Source organism: Mus pahari, chromosome 6 (genome assembly GCF_900095145.1).
Source record: "Mus pahari chromosome 6, PAHARI_EIJ_v1.1, whole genome shotgun sequence".
Lineage (NCBI taxonomy): Eukaryota > Metazoa > Chordata > Mammalia > Rodentia > Muridae > Mus > Mus pahari.
In genome coordinates, this window is record NC_034595.1 from 16,590,290 (window position 1) to 16,611,380 (window position 21,091).

General features: G+C 52.9%; 1 protein-coding gene across 5 annotated transcripts in view; it reads left to right on the forward strand.

The window, feature by feature from the left end:
* Positions 1 to 21,091, forward strand: part of Rgs3 (regulator of G protein signaling 3) — a 120,865-nt gene that overhangs the window by 85,585 nt on the left and 14,189 nt on the right. The window contains exon 1 of one of the 5 annotated variants that reach the window (XM_021200057.1): positions 5,996 to 6,307. The exons of 2 other annotated variants lie outside the window; for them this stretch is intronic. The gene's annotated coding sequence lies outside the window, so the exon portion shown is untranslated. Of the gene's footprint in view, positions 1 to 5,995; positions 6,308 to 6,444; positions 6,521 to 7,877; positions 7,950 to 21,091 lie in introns of those variants that run through there. 2 more of the 5 variants (XM_029539781.1, XM_029539782.1) reach the window with 2 other exon arrangements.

Here is a 21,091-nt window from a genome sequence, read left to right on the forward strand (position 1 = left end):
CATATGCTAACTACCAGTGATCGATCAGTCAGGAATTCACCCTCTACAAGTGACCCAAACCCACTCCATATGCTACAGCCTGCAGATGGAACCCCCTGGATGATGGAAGGAAGTTTTGTGTATGGCGGGTTGGATTCAGGACCTTGACCAAGGTTCAGTTTTATCCTTTCCACTGCTTGGCTCTACCTACTTACGTGTCGGCTCACTCCCTCAGTGGTGGCAGTAAAGATTCCAGGATGCTCAGATTAGGACTCTTTGATTTCAACAACAGCGCTAGCCCCAAGTCCCGTCGGCCCATGTGGGATCATGTGTTCATCCCAGTCACTGAAGGATGTAGGTGGGGTGAGCAGATTGTCTGAGGCCTGGGTCGCAGGCCCATCTCTGGAGTCATGTGAATTGCCAGAGTTGAGTATGGAGGTGGGAAGTGGAGGCTCTCTGATGCCAAAGAAAGGTGAATGGAAGCAGGTCAGGCAGACCCTCATCCAGCAGCCAGCCAGCATAGTCCTCATCGCCATAGAGAGCAGTCAGTCTAGTATGGTAGAAGGAAAGTTGGAGGAGAGACAGACACCATCCAAATCTGAATAGTATACAAGGGATCAGCATTGGTTGGGACAAAGGGCTCCGCGGGAGTATCCAGCTGGCCTGGTCCAGGATGCTAGGAGAGGAGGCAGGCACTTGGGGTGTAAGAGGGTGTTCCGTATAAGGACCTTAAAGCAGGCCACTGTAGATGCAGGAATGAGGAAGACGAACGGAGCACGAGATAAGGCTGGAGGAGGGTTTGGGGTGAGGCTGTGGTGCCACCTGCTCCAGCCCTGTGACAAGGACTTTGAACTTGGTTCCAAGGGCAGTGGAGCTGCTGGGGCTGGATCCGTGTGGTAGAGAGCTCACAGTAGCCACCTGTGGAAGGAACGGGAGCCTTTTGGAGCTCTTGCCCTTCCACACTGCCAAGGAGAGGCGATGGCAGCTTAGTGCAGAGAGGAGGCACTGTCTCAGATGGATAGGAGGTGAGACCTACATGCTTCGGTGACTGATGGATGGAGGGAGGGGCTGGGGAGAGGGATAATGCTCTGGGCTGCCTTAGGCCCATGGATGAATGTCACTGTACACTGAGACCTGGGCACAGCAGAGAGTGAGGAGTTCTGATGACCAACAAGCTTACAAGGCCCACTGGAGAGGGAGTGTGGAGCCTAGTTCGTGAGTTCTCCCAGAATAAGGCTTGTTTAAACCAGAGCCTCCTCAGCCCTATGAGGCAGGGCCTTTCCCTTCTGTAGGATGCTCACTGAGTGTGATGTGTTACACCTGGCCTCCATTCAGTGGGATGTGCCCTCGGAGTTCATGCTCAGATACGGCAATGACAGCTTGTCATGGGAGTTTTGCTACTTGCCCCCATTGCAGGCCAGTGAGAAGTCAGGCCACCGTGCCTTTCTGCAGACTAAGTTTTGTGTGGACTGGGCTAGATCAAGTCCAGCACTCCTCTTGGAGACAGAACCACGGATGCTCAGAGGAGGAGGGTGTCGCCTTTGATTGGGAAGGCAGCAGTAAAGTTGTCCTGTTATTATAGCCTCTCCTCTGCTGACCTTGTGTTTGGACGGCCTGAGCTCAAACCCGACTGTCCAAGCAGTGGGCAGGCCCCCCGGGGAGTGCAGGAACGAGCTAATTTCAGACACTCCAGTCTCCCCGCTGCTGAGTCTGCAGCTGAACCCTTCCCGGGAACGCAGGCTGTCAGGATACAACCTGCCCCTTAGCTGGCAGTAGCAGAGTGGGTCAAGGATTGCTCCTAAAACCCTGAACTCTCGGGCCCGCCTGTGGACGACTCGGGTGGAGCCAGGGAGGGAGATGGCACAGTGCCTGGCCATGCCGTACCATGACAGCCACCCCAGGTCAGGCCAGCACGACGCGTGTGACAGCAAAGCCTGTTCCAGGCAGGATGCAGAAGCTTGCTGGGGCTGGTGGCAGTGCTCCAGCGGTGACCCTTGACCTCCTACCGAAAGCCTATAGGCTGCTTGCCTCTGTGGCTGGGAACACTGTCGCCCTGAGCAGGGCAGAGTCTGGTGTGGTGCTCGAGGAAGAAGGGATGGCAAAGCAGACGTGTAGAAAGCATGAGCTGGAGACAGAACATGTAATTAGGAGCCTGGGTCTCAGAGCAACTGCCTGGACTGACCAACAAACCGGCTTCTGTGTCAGAGAGGGTTCGAGGGAGTTGATTCTGGAACCAAAAATGAATGAATGACCAGGGTCTGAGAAAACAGATTTAGGTTGCCCCAAATACAGTTTAATGAAGTGGTTTTCTTTTTTTCTTTTTTCTTTTTTCTTTTTTTGGTCAGTTTTTTTTCCTCCAGTAAAAGAACAAAGTCATAAATCAAAGTTCTTTTCAAATTCCTGGGTTAAAACATCAGATAGGTAGGTTACTGCAAAACCTTTAAAATGGTGAGAGCCAGTAATCTGTTATAGTACATTCTGAAAGGCTTTACCTGATACAAACTTTTACCTGATAGACATGTGGACAATGGATGGCTGTCAAGGGGAGGAGGAACAATAGCCCAAGATAAGTCAGCTCTAGAGCTACAGCGGTCTTCACACTCGTGGGACTTCTAATCAGTCATCAGCCTTGTAGAGTCTTTAACACGAATAAGGGCTCTCTCTCTCTCTCTCTCTCTCTCTCTCTCTCTCTCTCTCTCTCTCTCTCTCTCTCTCTCTCTCCCTCCCCCTTGGAACTTCAGGTCACACCATGTCACTTTCCTGTGCCTCACGCCATCTTGGCCACTCAGAAGTGCAAGATACTCACAGCCTGCTGTCTGTAAACACTCATGATGGCCAGCTAGCTGTCAGTCCACTCCGACAACTCTTAGGCCCACCCATTATCCCTCAACAGATAATGATCACCTTGAACTTCTGTTGACACCTGTCCTCCCAAGAAGTAGGCACAGAAACAACCTGTTCCATGTAGGCCGGAGCAGTGGGTGTGACAAATGTAGGCACTGGTGCTACAGGCAGGGGCTGGCCTGCCACGTGCTTGCCTCCAGGGCCCGAACAGCAGGGCTGGTCACATCCTCTCCTAGTGCTTACAAAGCCGAGAACCCGCTCTTCCTGGTAACAGATGCCTCGTTTGGAAGACACACGCCACAGGCAAAGGGGTGGAAGATGGCAGAGCTTGGTGAAGGCTCTGAAACAGAGACTCAGCAGGATTGAAACAACACATTAAAGTTTCTCTGCTGACCCCCCATGATAGGGAAGGCCTTTCTGCACAGAGTCAGTAGACCCCTGAACTGTGAGCACCCAGTGAGTTACAGCCGAGCACTCCCTAAGTGGGCCAGCATGCACCGAGCTTGACTTAGTGTGAGCGTGTTCAAATGACATTGTCGAGATCTTTCCTCCTCCAGACAGAATCTGTAGGGGCGAGGGCTTTCCTGATGCACATGGCTCTTGAGAGGGTCTTGGGAACACAGACTGTGAGAAGCTGAGTGTCACGCAGTGGCGGCTGGGAGGGAAGATAGCAGAACTTTACTGTGGTGCATGTTTCAGGAGGCAGCCTGAGCCTGTCAGTGTGTTAAATATCCTCAGGGCTCTGCTGCACCTCCCTAAGGGTCTCCCTGGAGCTTGGGGACCCTGCCTTTCCTAAATGGGAGGTGGGTTCCTGCTGAATCTCCCTGGTTCTGGCCCCGGGATCTGCCGCTGTCGGCTTCTCTCTATGCTCGGGAGTGGGCCTGTTCTCAGGCTCTCAGAGAATTTGCCCGTGGGGCATGGGGTGGAAAAGTGTGCAGGGCTGGGTTGTCGCTCTGCCCCTGCTAGTGAACCCCCTTGGCAGACTTCTTAATCTCTGTTCACTCATCTGTGAAATGGGGATATTAGAAATCATATCTGATAAGGTCCCGAGGGTTTAGTGAATCATTCGGAAGGGTGCTCACACCAGTGACGGTGCTGACACAGGACGTCAAACGAATATTTAGCACACAAAATATGTAGATCAGCAAATGGAATTGGGCTGGGCCCTGAGTACCTAGGTCCTGGGCCCTGTGCCCATGGGACACCTAGATGTCACTGTTCCCTGCATCCACCTCCCTGCCATGTTAGGCTGATAAGCCCTGGGCTACAGTGGATGGGTCACTAGACAGAAACCCCCTCTCCTAGCCTAGCCACAGAGTTGCTCTGTTTCCCTGGGAAAGTCACCCGTCCCCTCTCTACCTCCCTTTTGCTGGCTATACGTGGGGAAGAGATGGCAAAGGATCCCCAAGGGCTCTCCAGCAAAAGTCAATGGGCCACATTGACTTTCTAGTCCTATGCTAGGCTATACTTTGAGAAGGGCATTAGTTCTGCTGTTGGTATCCGGGTAATGGAGAGGCAAGAGGCAGTAGAGGCAGTGGCTTCCCCAGGCTCCCCAGGTACTAGATGCTCCCCAGCCTGGCTTGGCTGGCTCCCTGGGGCTCCACCCCTTCCCCTGTATGCCACAGTTTAGCACATTATCAATGTGTTCTGGCCCTAGTATCCTCGGTTGGCGGAGCCGTGTTGCCCCTCGTAACACAATTTCTAATTCTGGCCTCCTTCATCTGATGGCTGCCGTCTATCTCCCACACTGGATGTCAGCTTTGTGAGTGCAGAGCCTCACCTGTGTTATCTGCAAGAAAGGCCTTGGCTCCTTCCACTCCCCATAAGATGAGCACTGAGTACAGTTTTTAAGTAACCAGTCCCCACAAAGGGTGTTCTGCACCATTGATCTGGCTAAGAGTGTCCACATAACCACGAGCTTTCGTGTGCTTGTGGGTGGGAGAGACACAGACAGGCAAGCAGAGGCAGAGAGGGGCTGGGGACAGGCAGGGCCAAGTAAGAGACACCTTTAGGGAGAGGTCAAGACAAAGTACTATGCTCTGTTCTAATCAAAGAGAAGACAAGAGGGTGGGGCTCCTTCTGTACTGCTCTTTCTGAGCTGTTGCCCTAGGAGTTTCCTGCTAAGGTGAGAGAAACATGGGGTAGGCTGCCTGCCACATCCCGGGAGCACTGCCTACACAAGCCAGCGCAGCCAAGCTTTTGGGTCTAGCATTAGGGCAGAGCCTGCAGTCGTGGGGAAGCACCCTAGTGAAAAGTGGGTACCACAGAGTCTCCAATCCTAGTCCCTATGGTCACTGAGCTGATCAACTGTGAGCAACTGTAAACCCAGGAGTCTTCCTGTGTGAGGAGGGTAGGAGACCCGCCACCTTTCAAGATCCAGGCAAAGATGAGATGAACCAAAGCAGGCAAAGCTGCAAGCCCAGGGCCTGGGGGGGCAGAGTCTGAGTTCAAAAGAGGGGAGCCTAGAGCCAGCTCTTGAAACAGTCTTCTGGAGATGGGCAGCTCTCACCCCCATTCTGCAGATGTGGAAATGGAGGCTCAGAGAGAGGCAAGGACTTACGCAGGGAGGCCTGACCTACCTGGGTTGGAGCTAGAATTGGCCAGCTTTGTTACTTTGAGTCCACATTGTCCCCCCCCCCCCACACACACACCCTGGTTGCTGTAATGGGCACTTTTTGGTCCTTTGGGGAGGAAGTTCAAGTCCTCTGTCTAGCTCAGATTCCTGAGACACCGGGTGCCAAATAAAGGCATGCATTTCCAGCTGTGCTGGACAAAGCCAGAAAGGCCAAAGGTACCGCTCCTCGACCCCCCCCCCCAGTACAGCTGCGTTCTCAGTCAGCTGTCCTGGTGCAAGCCCTGAGTTCAATTGCAGCTACCCATTGGGACAGAGCAGTATAGGGTGGGGGTGTGACAGAGGAGCCTTGATGATTGGCTGGGTCTTGCTAGGGAGTGGCAGCCTCAGCTGGGAGCACGTCTATGGGGCTCAGGGTGGAATCCATTGAGGATCCCAGGGTCAGGGGTCCTGCCGAGAAGGACCGAGGAATGGGCAGCAAGGGAACCCAGGGATGGCGATTTTAGTTGAGAGTTCAAGCCACCCTCCAACTAGCGCGCACTCTCTGCTAAAGGATTGGCCAGCGGAGGACTCTCTTCCTTGCCACATCCTTGGGGCGGGGGGGTGGGGTGGGGTGGGGTGGGGAAGTGGTTTGGGAAAATCACAGACTTTTCTATTTGATGGAAGCAAGAGATCCGAGCCTCTCTTCTGAGTGGCAGCGGCCGGCTGAACGGGGTGTGTGTTGTGTTTGGGAAGGGCGCTCTCAGAAGGAGGAGGAAGAGGAGGAGAAGTAGGAGGAGGAAGAAGAGGAGGGGCGGGTGATGCAAGGATTTTGAAAAAAAGAAGAAGAAAACGCTACCTCCATGTGGGAGGTGGAACCTGGTCATTTGGTTCTGCTTTTCCCAGCAGGTACCGCTCCCCTGGGGAACTTGGGTAAGTCCATAAATAGCTCTACTGACACAAAGGAGCTCTGTCTGGGGAAGGCAGCCGCTTGACACGGCCGGCGGCCGGCTGCCCGCCCGCCCGCTCGCTCGCCTGCCCGCCCGCCCGCCCTCGGGAGGAGCCGGGTGGAGCCCCGCGGCGGGTGGCCGGCAGGAGCTGCTGCAGCAGCTAGGAGTTGCCTGGGTCCTTGCTGGAGTGTACTGGGTAGGTGCCTTGATGACAAAGGTGTGAGTGTGGTGGTGGTGGTGTTGGGCAGTAGGAGGGTGGTCTCGTTCAAGACATCCCATGTCCCTATTTCTATTGTTCCTTCCCTAGGGCAGCCATTGAGAGACATCTTGCAACCAAACCGGTTCTGTTCCGTGTGTGTGTGTGTGTGTGTGTGTGTGTGTGTGTGTGTCTGTGTGTCTGTGTCTCTGTGTCTCTGTCTCTGTCTGTCTGTCTGTCTAAGGGGGGGTGGTAGCCTCTCAGGGGTAGAGGGACAGGCTTCCACTGTGAGCTGCTCCTCTGTTTCAGAGTGGTCAGCTAGCTTTTCTTCCTAGGAGAGACGAGGAATGTTTGGTGACTAGTTGGGACAGTATGTGGGAACGGAGTGCTTAGCCAGCACGATTGGCTATTGTGTCAGGGATGCTGGTTACACACCAGGCTCCGGGGATGGCAGTTCTTATGTAGACCCCCTGGCTGGGGAAGAGCGGACTCCTAAGCTGGTCTTGGGGCTAGTCTTAATTCTAGTCTCTAAGATCTGGAAATGCAAGCAGGCTTGCTGTGTGCCACATGAACTCAAATCCTCCCCCCCCCCCATCCTCCACCCCCTCCGCCCTGACCCTCAATGCTTGCCAAGGGAAGAGCCTGCACCTGCTGCTGCCTTGGCTCCAGCTGAGACCACTCACTCTCAGAGCGAGCTAGCCCCTGTAAGGGCTGGCAGAGATCAGTTCTAGTCTCAACTTGCAGGGTCCATGTCTCTACTCTGTCCCAAAAGAACCCTAAATCCTGGACTAGAAGGGTACCCTGAGTCCAGAGAGGGGGGAAAGCCTTGGCTAAGTTCAAGCAGCAAGTCTAAGTCTGAGCCAAGCCAGGATTGTGGATCTCTGCCTCGCAGACCAGGGAGGAGAAGACAGGGCACATGGGAAGGCATCATCTAGCCCCGAGCTACAGGATCCTACTTGGAGTCTGGCATTATTTATTCAAGCCTCCTGACTTAGTGTGTGGCCCCCAGGCCCCTCGGCCACTCGGGAGAACTGTTTCCCATCCCGATGATCTCTGGCTCCGTGCTATGAGCACTTTGCTCGCTGTTGTGGTGGCTGGAATGGTCGCACGACACCAAAGCAAGAACTGCAGTGGCTTGTCCCTCTGACGCTGGCGGGATCTCAGCCAGAGTCAAAGTTTCCACCCAGGCCCTCGGAGTCCTCTGTACCCAGCCAAGGGCCACCTCTCTTCCTCAGCTCTAGCATGTGGCATGGCTTAGCTCAGGGTGGGGAGCCTCTGGGGAGCCAAGTTGCAGGATGGGGCACACTCAGGCCCAACCCGGCCTCTGAGAAACAGGAAGGCAGTGAAGATGGAGGCAGTCGAGGCAGCGAGTCCTTTTCGAGAGCTCTCGGCTTTGAGCCAGGATGGCCCCTTAGGCTCCTGATCAGAGGTATTAGTTACCAATGAAGAACTGTCCTGCCCAGCTTGCCTGCTTCTCTTCCCAGTTTCCATACATTGCTGTCTCCTCAGCCCTTCTTTTCTATTCTCTCTAGGTCTTAGTTGCATACCTAACTTTCATACCTGGAGTGAATACATCTGTCTGCTGCTAGTGGCATCTCTGGTGGCTGCTTGTGTCCTATTTATGCAGGATATGGGGATTATTCATCCCTTAGTCACTCACAAGCCCAGCTTTTTCCTAGGGTGTGGTTGGAGAGAGGTGTTGAGATGCCCTATGAGCTAGGGGAGGCCTTTCCCTGCCCTCCCCAACCCAAGGCCATGTTTGGAAGTCCAGGTCAACTCAGACTGTCCATCCTAACTCTGTGTGTGTCTGGCAAGAGAGTGGGCACTGCCAGGAGAGGACCGGGCCAGCAGTTCCTTGGGTGGATCCCTAGCTCTGGGCATCAGTGTGATATTAGGGACACCAAAGGCGTTGAAGGCTGGATTTGCTGGGAAGTGAGGCAGGGAGAGTCTGGACTTTAGCCTACCTGAAGCCATAGAAAGAGCCTATTCAGGGGGTCATACTGTGCTGGGTGGTGACCGTGCCATAGTCCGGCCATCAATGGTAGAAGGCAGAGCTCTGGATGGATCCATTTTAACACTCATGGTCGTTTGCACACACTACAGGGGCTTGCAGCTCAGCCTCTTGGACCGCTTTGGAGCGGTCATTACTTGGGCTAGATCTTGAACACTAGTCCTCCACCAGAGGGTCTGCCTGGCTCTCTCAGAAGACACAAACCCTGCTTCCTATCTGTTCTCTGAGCATCTGGAGCTGATGGATTCTGATTACCTTCTGGATAGAGAAGGGATTGAGGGAGAAAGGAGACTTTCACCCGAAATTACCCAGAACCCAGGATTCCGGTTGCTCAGCCCAAGCCTCTCCCTGTTGCATATCTCAGGGTATATGAGCTTCATCTTGGAGCACCCTCTCTCTCTTGCACTTCCAGCGGCACCCCCTTTGGGCCCGTGGGCTCACTAACTGAGCTTGCTGACCTCTAGAAAAGCAATGTGCCCTGCAGAGAAAGCCCAAGAGACCCAGTTGCTTCTCATTCTTGATCTGTGAAGCTTGGGCATAGATTCACCTGTGTTTCTAGCTCAGTTTCCCCTTTGGCGCAAAGGAACTGGATCAGATATTGTTAGCCATGTTCTAGCCACTGGGTTCTCTGGTTCTCTGCAGACTTAGGTCTAAGCGTTATGGTCAAGGCAAGGCTCAGCTGAGAAGCAGCCTGTGGCCTTTCTGCCTCTCACTCAGGCGCTTCTGGGTTAGAAGCCTTCTCGTGCAAGCAGCAGCCCAGGGAGGTTTGTTGTTGTTTGTGGAGTCTGTCCGTTTCCAAGATGTCATTGCTCAGGGAAAACCATCATTCCTCCCAGGGATAAACAAGGCTGCGTATGGCTCAGCCCCCTAAGCCAAGGGAGGCCGGAGCCACTCACAGCAGGCCAGCTGGGCTCAGTCCCAGGGAGCTGATGCCTTAAACCCTCCCCACCATCCCATCCCCCTACACAAAACCACTGGTCAGCAGAGTGGGGTGGAGGGAGAATGCACCACCAGCCACTTGGGGAATCAGAGGGTGTAGGCACTGAGAAATGGGGAAAAAGTCGCTTCTCTCTGACGGTGGTCTGGAACATAACTGGATCAGATGTGTGGAGAGCTACCAACTGTACCCTCTACCCCAGATGGCCCAAGGTCTCTTCCTTCTGGGCACAATGGCCGAAGCTGAAGTCTTAGAACTTACCCAGGCCCCCAGTTTAGGAAGTTGGGCAGAGTGATGAGTTACAGGGAACTGGGTAGAACATTCACCATCTGCCCTGTTTTACTTGCCTTGGTCTGATAGCAGCACCTGGAAACAGGTGGCAGAGTGGGGAGGGGGCATGAAGAAGGACAGAGGAAAAGCTGTGTAGGGCCTCTGGGGGCAAATAGCTGGCAGGAGCCTTGAGACAAGGCTGGAGGAGGTTAGAGAAGGGGCCCTAGAATGGAAGGTACCTCAGATTGTAACTGGTCAGGTCTAGTCAAGACACGAACACTTCACTGAAGAGAGTATAGTTTATAGTTGGTCCAAAGAGCAACTTGGCTCTGTTCTTTTTGCCTGTCTCCTTCCATCCTCCCCTTCTCTCCCTCCCTCCCTCTCTCTTTCAATTCTCACTTCCCCCTCTGTTCCTGTCATGCCCTTTAAGTACCTTTGTGCAACATCCCCTTTCTGGGGCTTGGAGGTATCATCGTAAAAGACTCAATCTGTGATCTCAGGCTGGGTAGTTACACGGGGCAGTGAGACAGATGTGGGGGTGGTCCACTATTGGTGTCCTTGAGAAGCATCTGGTACAGCCTGGTGTCTCAGCGACGCTTCCCACAGGAGTGAGGCTGTCTGTCCGTGCACACACGGACCCAGCCACAGAGCAGGAGTTATCCTCGTGTCTCGACTTCTTTTCTATGTAGATGCGATTTTCACCTGGACGTATACATCACCCCACCACCACCCCAGCCACCTGCTCCTCCTTACCTCCAGAGGCTGTAGGGGTGCGGACTTAAGGGCAGTGACCTCACTTGACAGTGTGCGTCTCTCCTGCCTGGGGTTCCTCTGACAGTGGTCAACCTCACCGGTCAAATGAGGTGCAAATGTGAGCCTCTAGGAGGAATCAGGCCTGTGGATTCCAGGTCATCTCCCAGAGGACCAGCTGTCTCATCTCATAGGTGGCTGTTGCTAAATACAGTCCTGTAGGCGAGGTACTTCAGACAGGGGGACCGACACAGAAGGGGACGGGCGCGCAGTCAGCAGCTTTTTGGAGGAGGATAGTGGGAATGTGTTAGAGAGGTTTATAAAAGGTGGGCAGCTCACAGGGGACAGAGCTGCTGTCTCTGGTGGAGAGGTCACCATTGAGGACCCTCCTTTGTCTTTAAAGGGAACTTTTAAGCGGAAGCTTGGTGTAGTGGAGAAAGGTGACAAGAATGCAGCTCGCGGCTGTTCACCAGATGAACACCCGCTCGGGTCCAGCAGGGAAGCCTCCCCAGCCGTACACTGGGAGTGTTTCAGTGTGCCCTTTAGTCACAGTGGCCCTGACTTCTCTCGCTGATTGCTCACCTACCTTGGACTCTGTATAAATAGGACCCTTGAGTAGCTTTCACGCCGAATTCTTTCCTTCAGTGTTTCCCCGGTGATTCATCAGCACGCACGCGTCATCTTAAGGTTTTCAGTTTGTTCATCCTGTTACTATTTAGTGTGTGTCTCTATATGCCTGCCTCAGTTTACCCACTATCCCACCCCTGACGAGTGTTTTGGGTATTTCAGTTCCAGGCCTCAGTGAATAGTTTTGCAGGGACCTCCTTGAACACGTCTTTTGAAGTGCATCCGTCTTTCTTAGATATACCTCCAGTTTGCAATAACTGACTCATAGCGCAGTGTATAATTAGCCTGAGTAGACGCCATCACAATTTCCCAAAGTGACATCAGTACATCCGCTTTCAGGCCACGTGTGGCAGTATGTTGCCCCCTGTGCTCAGCAAGGCTGTCAGTATCAGGTATCAGATGTGGTGATATCTAATTGTTTTAAATTTACATTTCCTTGATGACTCATTAGGTTGTGAGCCTTTACATATGCTAATTCATCATTTGGATAACCATTTGGAAAACCCACTGGCAAAGTGCCCGCCCTTTCAAGCCTTTTCCTCTCTTTCCTATTGGATATTTCTCCCCTCCCTACAGGTTTGTGGGAGCTTAAAAGAATTATTCTGGATGTGTGTTCTTTATTGGCTAAACACACTGAGAATATATTCCCCGGCCTGGGATATTATTATTGTTGTTGTTGTTATTATTATTATGATGATGATTATGATTATTATTATAAGGGAATATTTGAAGAAAAGGGGTTCTCAATTTAAATACAATCCAATCTGTTAACTTTTTTTTTTTTTTTTTTTTTTAAATAAGCTCCAAGTTCAGAGAGAGACCATACCTTGATAGATCAAGTAGAGAGCAACTGAGAAGATTCGAACGGTGTCAACTTTGGCCCTCCACACACCCACGTGTGACTGTTCACTCAAATCCATGTGTGCCCCCCCCCCATGCACAGGCTTACACCACACACATGTACACATTCAGAAAATTAAATATAAATAAAACCTAAAACAATGTGAATCCTTGGGTGCTATTAGGGTCAGATGCCATCAGTTACCCAATCTGTGTAGATATCAGTAGGTTTTATTTATTAGAAATTGTTGTTATACAATATCATCCTGGGGATGACACAGAAGAAAAGTCTATAAGTTTTCCCTATGAAAAAAAATTTTTATTTGAATTTTTGACCTGTGGTTGGCTGACTCTGCAGACCCGAACCCCGCAGCTGTGGTGGATCTTCTGAACTTTTACTCACTGTATGTTTCATTTTTAAGCCTGAAACCCATCTGCAACAGATTTTTCCGCACAGCATGATGCAGAAGTCCAGATTCATCTTCCCGGAGGGGATGCTCAACATATCAAAGAGACTGTCCTTTCTTACTGTGGGACATTGTCACCCTGTCAGAAGTCAGGACCAAATGCAGACCTGTGACAGGGTGGGTTGAGCTTTGGAAGGACGGAGGCAGCTGCTCAGGTTGACGGGGAGGTGCGGGCGTTCCTGTCGCTGGAGCACAGGAGCAGCAGCATTGTGAGCTCAGGTGTAGAGCGCCAGAGAACCTGTGCGTCTGCAGTACTGTAAATAGATTGGGCTGGCTGCGGGGCTGTGGCGCTGGGGAAGAGGAGCCGCGTTAGTGGTGCTGTCTGTGGGAAAGCGCACACACCATTTCGTGTGGAGCACTTGAGCATCAGCAGATTTAGCTGCCTCTAGGGGCTTGGAGGCTTTAAAACAGAATGATTTGCTCGGATTTCTGTGGGACTCTGGGAGCAAGAGTCTCATGACAGGCGTAGCTAGGAGATGAGTTTGCAGCAGACCCAACCCAACCCAGCCCTGCATCACCCCTCCCAGAGGTGGGGCACGTGTTGGGACTCAACCGTGTGAGCAGGTGTGCCTGAGGGACTGTCAGGGTGACCGTTCAACTGGAGGGCTGCAGATGAGGCTGATGTCCAGTTGTGCATTCCAGGCCTTCTGTTGCCTCTGGTATTGCTCACCAAAGCCCCCGGTGCTGCAGGCCCTAGAGGTAGCAGAGCAATGCAGACAGATAAAGCAGGTGTCCTGGAAAGTGGACAGATCTGCCCCTCCTTCCTTCAGCCCTCACAGAGGCCTCAGGCCAAGATCTGATTTGCTTAGAGCAGACAGACATCCTGGGAGAGCGGTACCCAGCAGAGGAGTGACTTGGCCTAGGTCTCACAGGGAACTCAAATGACAGAACCAAGGAGAAAGCCAGGGTGTGGAGACTGGTCCCCTCCTGTGATTCTGGGCCTTCGGTACAGGCCTCTGTTTCCTGCTTTGATCTAAGTAGCTGCAAGCATTCCTTTTCTAGGCTGTTAGAAGGGTCAGAATATGTTAAGGGCTCTTTCTCAGAACTAGATGCAGGGGCACGAGCTGGCCTGTCAGTGATGCTGATACTGATGATCCCGATAGGACAAAGAGCAGGACTCTGCAGGATTTGTGGGTGCTTACTGAGCACCCGTGCTGAGTCAGGCCCATGCCCCGCGGCCGTGCTTCACGCGGATCGTCTCCAAGCACTGCCGGGATGTGGGGACTTGGCTTTTGAGTCACGATGCTTCACACCCAAGGCAGCCCCAGCCTTTAAAACGGTCCCACACGAGCACTGATTGTAGAAGGAGTGCAAGGGGGATTTGAACCCTGATTTGTCCCACCTCCTCACCACGATGACCTGCTGCCCCGTCATTCCTGGCTCTCGGAGTGGTCCCTGTTCACTAGTGAGATGTGGTTTAGCTCTGGACCATGATGCCCTCCTGTGAGCAGAGGGCACCACTGCATGCCACACACTGCTGTGCCCCAGGCTCTGCCTCCATGTACCCTCCTGTAGCACAGCATAGGACTTCAGCATATGACTAGGAGATGGGCATCCACGCCAACCTCCCCGCCCCATCTCAGTTGCCAGCCTCACGGCCACGGTGTTGTTGGTGTTCTTCCCCGGGGTCTTCTCAGCATGGCAGAGCGTTTTCATCCTGGTTGACGAACTTAGAGTAGGCTGGGGCAGGCTAGCCTTATTTGGAGTGGGCCCTGGGAAGGCCGTGGTTCAGGAGAGCTTCTCAGTATGTGGCTCAGACTCCGGCCCTTCTCGGACCAGTCACTTGGAGCAAGGGCAGACCCTTGCCTGTGACATAACTCACTATTGCCCCGTACAATACCTGTTCCAGGGGCACTAGGGAAGCATCCTTGGAAGGAAGAGAAGGAAGAAAGGAAACAAAAGAGGGCAGGAAGGACCATGATGGGGTAACAGAAAGAGAAGGCATCGAAGGTGTGTGTGTGTGTGTGTGTGTGTTGGTGTCTGTGTGTGTGTATGTGTGTGTGTGTTGGTGTCTGTATGTGTGTGTGTGTGTGTGTTGGTGTTTGTATGTGTGTGTGTGTGTGTGTGTGCGCGTGTTGGTGTCTGTATGTGTGTGTGTAGGTGTGTGTGTTGGTGTCTGTATGTCATGGTATACACGTGAGCACCTCAGGTCCTTTTCCTTTGTGTCCTTCTGAGACCCTTAATTCTTCAGATGCCCTGGCTGCAGGGCCCAAGGCTCTAGGCCTCTAGGTCTTTGTGGCTCTGCTTTGGCTCATGAGTTTGGAGCCCTGTCTCACTTTCTACCCTCACCCCTCAGAGTTACTCAGCAAAGGCCTCCGGAGCCTAGCCACATGCCAAAGCTTGTGCCAGGCACTAGTGCCAAAGACCAGCAAGATCCACCCCTGCCCTGGAGGTGCCAGGTCTCTGGGGGGGAGAAACACAGGTGAAGGATCAGGTCAGTCTCCGCCTATCCAGCTCGACCGAGAGGATGGAAGTGGGATGGACTGGGGCAGGAGACTGCTGCAGTTGGAGACCGCTCAGGGCACTGGTGATGTGCAGGAACTAGAGTCTTACCCCTGAAAACAGTGTCCACTTAGCTCTGGAGGGGTCAGAAAGGTGGCCGTAGAGATACCAGGAATGGATCCGGCTGGCTACGGTGGGATTGGGAATTATTAATAGAGCTCAGATGCTCACCAGACACCATGACCTACCTTGGCTTATATTTTAATCACTTCCAGCAACCCTAGGAGGTCAGGACCACTGGCCCCATTCTGAAAATAAACAAACTCAGAGGCCAAGTAATTTGCAAAAGGTCAAAAAGCAAAATGAGTAGAAGAAGGAAAAGGGGCTAGCGACACTAGAACATGGTCCCATGAGCCGAATGCTGCTTTCAGAGCTAGGCTGGGACTCCTCAGCACACACAGACCCGTGCCCCATCCAAGTGCAGCACTGTCTCCAGCCGCATCTCGGAGTCCCCAGTTCTTTGCCTGCCCCATCTCCTCCTCCATACACCTCTCCTATCTTTCTTGCTGCCTCAGCTCCCACAGCCCCTAGGGCAGGGCTGGGGTGGGGAGAAGTTGGCCAGGTTCTTCATCCCAGTCTCTCCTCCACAGAGCTGGCACCTCCAGGGCAGGGGTGGATCTTGCTGCTGTTTGGCTCTGATGCCTGGCACAGGGTTGGGTTCTGTAAGCATTTTCTGAGTTACTCTAGAAGATGGGGGATTGGGAATAAGCCAGGGAGGGCCTGGTCTTGATAAGTGAAGGAGGGACAATGCCTGACCACTAGGAAAGTGAAGGCCAGGCTCTGTCATAGATGCCTGGAGCCCTGTATCGAGGACCTTCCAGTGGGGATCTAATGGAAGCCTATAGGGTCTTCTGGGGCTGAGTTTGGATTTGGAGAGGCACTGTGGGGTCATGGGAGAGTTACCACAGAGAAGTGGTAAGTCATACTTCCATAAGACGGTTTTTCCAGCATGGCACAGAGACTAGCCAGAAGGATCTGCCACTGGGAACCCCACACCATTTGGATAAGGGTGGTACAGATGGATGAGGGTTAACACTGTGGTACAGATGCAGAGAGAGTAGAAAGGTTCTTTAAGAAAAGGAAAATCAATATGTTTTGTTTTCTAGCCCAGTTTTGGGAACTGAGTCGAAGGTACAGTGTTCTGCTCTGCCATCTGTCCCCTGCCAGAGAGTTGCGTGAGGTGCGATGAGGGATCCGGGGTGATAGTGAGAGATTCAGATGAGAGAATAATGTACAAGATTTGGCTTGAGCAACTGGTAGCGACACCATACAGGGGCTCAGAGGAGTAAGGAACTCAGAATGCATCCAGTCTGGGGCACATGAAGCTGGGAGCTTGATGGATATCCAGAAAGTGACCTCCAACTCTACCTGAGCTGTATGCCACGTGCCCTCCCTCAAGCTTCTTACGTATGTTGCTTGGTCCTCCTCTGACTGAACCTGCCCTGCCCTCTGTGGCTTCAACAAGGACCTCCCAGTACCCCACTTCTTCAACAAGGACCTCCCAGTACCCCACTTCTCCTCGAGCAGGATACAGCGCTCCTTTACACAGAGGGTGGTGGCTGGTGTTGATCTTATCCTTTTTCAAGTGATGTCTTGGTCTTTTCTTCTCTTCCACTCTGAAAGTACAGCTGTGTCCAGTGAGCCCGGGACAGTGTTTGGCTGCAGAGTTCTGTAAGGCTTGGGTAAAAGCAACCGATAGAATCTAGCCTCGGGAAAAGGGTGGCCTGAAAATGCAGAGGGTGCTCTGGACCGGCGGTGGATGGCACATGAGGGGTGTGCAGGGCTAAGAGGAAGGACCTGAAGCAGATCCTGATGGACAGGCAGAGTGGCCTATGATGGAGCAGAACAGGGTTCAGTCAGAGGAAATCTTTGGGCAAGTTCCAAGCCCAGCAATGTTAGGAATAGTCATAGTTACTATGCATTGGCTGCTTACATTGCCACACAGTATTGAGTTCCAGATACATGATAGCTCATTTATTTTTTCTAGCATGTGAGAGCATGTCACTATTCTCCCAGACTTTGTGACCAGGCTGATGAACTGGGGTCTGGAAGACGATGGTGCAGAGGACTGAGCTGGTGGCAGAAGCAGCATTTGGGGCTGTAGGCTCAGAGTGTAAAAGCCAGTCCTAGAGGAGCTGGCTGAGGCTGGATGGGGAAACTGGGTTTGGGTTGAGTGTCTGAGGTCGGTGGAAGTCAGTGTTGAGCCAGAGATCTGGAAGCTGGAGACCCAGTGGACCCAAAGCCCAGTACAAAAGTGAAGCCTGGGGGTCCACAGCCTGGCGAGAGTTCTGAGGGCCTCTCCCAGGCTTGAACAAGTTCCCAGCTCCACAATCACTTTCCTGGCCTCTCTGTACCATTGTGGATAAAAGCAGGTAGCCAGAGATCTCATGTACGAAACTAACGACTATAGTTTCAGTCTTCTGGCTTGACAACCAGTACTCTTTCTGAAATAGCCTGACCTATGTGAGGGCCAGCCCGAGACAGAGGCAAATACCAGCACCCCACTCGCGGAGCAGGAAGTGGTTTTTGAGGGCATACGCTGTGCCCGACATCTGGTAGCCTCTGTGAATCAGCAGCACGAGAACCCCAGGTTGCCTGTGGGGTCAGCAGGGATGTCGGTGCCTGTAGGGTACCGGGCAGGTCTCTCCCAGCAGCCCGAGACTACGCCTTTGCCCAGTAGCTGGTGGGCGTCTGAGGTCAGCAGCCACAGCTGGTGTGAGCAGGTGCTTCTGGGCATCGTCGATACCACCCTTCCCCAGCCCGATCCAAGCTCTGGATTGCATCTGAGAGAGGATTTGATTAGGCCCCGGGCAATGGCTCCATTTAGAGGGCCTGGCTCATTTCCTGTGGCTGCTAGCAGGCGAGACAAGGACAGAATTAACCCTGCTCCAGCCTCGCCAAAGAAATGATAGATGGGGGGGGGAGGGGGGGCGATGCGGACCTGGAGAGTTACAGACTTAGAAGGATATGGACTTGCGGGGGATACGGACCTGGAGGGATATGAACACTCTCAAGGAGCAACCGCTTGTTATGACTGGGACCTAATGCCCTGTCGGAGCAGGCTAGCATCCCTGGGGCACCCTGGGTGGGTTCTTATCAGCCCAGGCTGTAGCAGCACCTTCCAATTGTGTCTTTCCCCACTACCTGCACTTCCTTCACTTGTCTAGCCTCTGCTTTATTTCTTCATCGAGGCCTACGTCCTTGTTCCCTGCTGTCCTCCGGGGTGTATGAAAGATGAATGGAGCTGCCCTGCCCCCATGTCCTCCCAGCATGGCCAGAGCTGGTTCTTAGAAGGATATGGACTACACAGACACCTATCTATGCCCATGTCATTCTCAGGACAATCCACCCTGCCATGAATCCCCTCTCCCTTTTCCTCTCTTTGTATCCCCCTCCTGCCATTCCACACTTCTGGGGGGGTTCTCAGGTTTCCCAGAATATGCCCCCCAAGGCGCTACCATCCCAGCTAGGTCTCCCAGGAACACTGGCCTGACCAAACCTGCCCACAGTGGTCACAGTACCCAGAGATCTTGCCTGGGAGGGTGGCATAGAATGAGGAGTTCTAGGCCCTGTCTGCAAAGCATTGACTTTGTGTAGGCTTACTCACAACCTGCTCCCTTTCTTTCTAGACACGTGTCTCCCTCTACCCTTGTAGTTGCCACCGTCCCCCCCCCATCCCCACCACCACCAAGTATGTGTGATACCTGGGACAGGAGGCAGGGGTGTCAATACTGCATGAGCCTCAGCTTTCTTAGGTAATTGTCTCAAGACCTCGGGCCTCTGCTCCCCATCTCTGGAATGAGACCCCTAATAAGTTGTATTAGTATGTCTCCTGAGCTAGGCCCTGGGAAGACCCTAACCAGAGCCTGTGAGTTCCATGTGTCCTCCCTAGGCACAGCTGGAGAAAAGGCAAGGTTGAGTAGCACAGCCAAAAAGTGGGCCCCATTGTACCAAAGCCAGAGTCTGAAGGGGCATTGGAGCCCATACCCACTAGGCTGTCTGAAAGCCCGTCAGCTCCAGTGACTTCCTGATGATCCCTCCTGGTAGGGCCTCTGGGGACAGGCACCCCTTCTGCGCAGCAGCACTTCCCCTCCTGGTTTTGTTTGGCTTGGCCCCAGACTAGGGCTGAGGCAGGCTGACTTGCATTTCTGGTTTGGGGTTTGCTGCCCCACTTTCCCTAAGGGGATAGGATAGGCTCTGCCAATAGGCACCTGTGGGACAGGTCCAGGCCCTTCCCCTAGGCCCCCAGGAAAGGAGACATTCACTTGAGTCCCCTGTGTCACTCTGTGCTAGGCCCCAAGGGCACCCTGCGGCACTGTTTCCTTCCATCTTTTCCCAGGACAGTAAGAGGCAGATGGAGGTCTGGTTAGGGCAGAAGGGTGTGTGTGTGTGTGTGTGTGTGTGTGTGTGTGTGTGAGTGTGTGTGTGTGAATGTGGGGTGCCATGAGCTTGCTTCAGGGGAATTTGCTTTCTGATGCAGATACTGCCTGGCAGACAGGTGACGAAAGGTTTGGTTCTCAGGCTGAGATTTGATAATGGGTTTTGAACTCAGGATTAGAATTTGGTGATGTGTGTGGTACTCAGGCTGGGATTGGTGATGGGTTTGGTACTCAGGTTAAGATCAGAAGCAGATTTACAAAGAATGGAGTCAGATTTGGGCCCTGGCCCCAGCCTAGCCTCCGAATCGTACGAGGTAGCTTTGACCGGTCATTGAGGCTCACTGCTCAGACTCCTCAGGGTTTAGGGTTCTATCTGTTCCTGGAGGATCTCCCTTTCTACCCCGGAACAGCCTGGAGAGGATGAAGGTCAGGCCCCGAGTTTCTTCTTCCCAGTCTGGAGTAGGAGGCTTGCCATCACAGAGGTAAACTTTAATCCTGTCTGTTGTGCAGCTCTGTAGGGATGCTCTTGAGCTCAGAATTTCCCTCTAGATCCATCATTTAACCCTGCACAGACCATCGCCATACTCCTAGGCTGTAATACAGTCCCAGGTGTGAGCATCCTTCCCAAAGACAGATACAGGACAGATATCTCAGTTCCTAGGAACACTGGAAATATGTTTTGTCATGCTCTTAGGCGAGACCCTATGAGAGGATCTTTTGATCCCAAGGGGGGGTCAAGACCCACAGGTTGAGAACCATAGGTTGAGGTCTAAGCTGTGGGGATTTAGGATGACTGATGCCTTGGGTTCTGAGGGGCCCCTGAGTAGCCATCTCAGTCATGGCTGGCTCCAGGACTCTCTGGGAATAGAAGCTATGAGGAATCACTAGTGCCCGTCTTTGGCCTGGGAACCACATCTTCAGAGTGTCTCCCCTGACTGGGGCCAGGTCATCTCATTGTCCTCGGCTGGCTCCTACTTTCTCTGCCTGGTAGGACGTTTCTGTCTTCATACTCCTAGACGGGGGCTCTTCCCACAGAGTACTTTCACATCCGCTCCGTGGCTCCCAGGTATCAGTGTGACCTCTGTCCTGTGTGTGCAGCATCCTGAAGCTGTCAGGAACCACAGATGGCTCACTCCACTCCCAGGGGAGAGGCCTAGCTAGAGCTCCACTGTGCTCACCACCTTCAGGCACGGCCTTTAGGTGGACAATAAAATAAGTAGTTAGGACATTGCTCTGGGAGCTGAGTGTCCTTGTCTATCAAACGGCCATTATGCTCTCTATGGCAAAAGTCAGAGCTCCGCTGCTGGGTACCTTGTGTTTGGGCTCTGCACCAGTGTGCACGGGGCATACTTTCCCACGTGCTGAAGCTTTGCAGGGCACTAGCGGGGCATTCCAAACTCTTGCGTACAGCTAAGCCTCACCCAGGCCTGAGGCCTGCTTCTTCCTGCAGCACTGGGGACAGTCAGATATGATGTTCTCTATGTGCTCCAAACACGACTTCCTCTGAGACTGCAGCATCTTACACTCCTGTTAGAGGGTGTTGTCTTTCTTTGCAAATGAATTTTACTGTCAGAACCCAGTAAGAAGCCCCAGGACTCCTTCCATTGTGTACGAGGCAGGAAATAATGCTGTTCTTGCTTTTTCCACCATTCATCCATTCATTCATTTTTTTTTTTTTAAATTTCTGAGGTTCTCACACTAGGTGGATAACCCCTCAGTGAGGTTGCATGTGCCGCTGACACCTGATCATCCCAGATGTTGAGCAGATGTCGAGCAACATTTGAAAGC